At 32.8% G+C, this 1,010-nt stretch overlaps 1 pseudogene; it reads right to left on the bottom strand.

The window, feature by feature from the left end:
- Positions 1-556: 556 nt before the first annotated feature.
- LOC145291827 (U2 spliceosomal RNA) lies at positions 557-696 on the bottom strand (annotated as a pseudogene).
- Between the last annotated feature and the right edge of the window lie 314 nt (positions 697-1,010).

The following is a 1,010-nucleotide window of genomic DNA, read 5'->3' as shown; positions in this document are numbered from 1 at the left end:
CCCCCACCCCACTGTTTAAAATATACTTGAAATAGAGTAATGTTTAAATAATAAACTGTTTCAACAGCTTTTCGAAATTAATACATAAAAAAATTAACACAGTAAGGGATTAGGGAACCATTGCTTCAGCATTCATTTCTGAGTGTAGTACCATTCTCAGCATTCCAGTGACTTAAATCCCTCTTCTTTTTGGTCTTGGTTAATGGAGGAGAAATCCTTCATTACTGATACAATTTTTATTTTTGTTATTGATCAGAGTACCCCTTTTGGGGAGCTGGTTTACCCCAAATTTTTAACCGACCTCATATCCAACTCCGTCTTTGTAGGAAGGCAAGTAAACAAAAAAAATAAATTGAAGGGACGTTTTCCAGGGCATCTTATAATTAATCAGAAGAGACATTTCCAGTGCATTTTATAATCAATCAGAAGGGAGATTTTCAGGACATTTTGTAATTAAACCAGAAATTACTTTTCCCAGTTACTTTTGTAATATTAAAACTTTGTTGCATAACATAGTACCTATTCACAATGCCTCCCTACGGGACAGATTTAGACACCAGGGTCGTTTTTTAACGTAGAGAAAAAATTGTCTTAGTCGCAAAGGATTTCTCCTCCACTAAGAGAGAAGAAATTGAAATGTAGCATCTGAAGACAAATACTACACTTTGATCTTAGCCAAAAGGCCAAGAAAGATAAATCATTTTTATTAGCTTTTCCTCAACAGCGGTACCAATTTTTTAAATTTTTTTTTATTAGTGGAATATTCCACTTTCCTTTTTTAGGGATGCACAGCATGATAACGGACGGAGCGATAAGCGTAATAATATAATGATAATAATAATAGACAGTAATAATGTGTAGTAATAAATAGTGATATTTATGCAAGAAATAAAATAGGGCTAAGACTCACTGTTAAAACAATTAAAAATTCGGAACTCCCTCTGTTGATAAAGCATAATTTTTATCGTAAGAAAGATTACTACTCAATCAATTAACAGGTGATATCCAAA

This window comes from Euprymna scolopes, chromosome 12 (assembly GCF_053919585.1).
Source record: "Euprymna scolopes isolate OS-2025 chromosome 12, ASM5391958v1, whole genome shotgun sequence".
Taxonomy (NCBI): Eukaryota; Metazoa; Mollusca; class Cephalopoda; order Sepiida; family Sepiolidae; genus Euprymna; species Euprymna scolopes.
The sequence above is the reverse complement of the archived record's forward strand: the minus strand, read 5'-3'. Positions and strand labels throughout refer to the sequence as shown.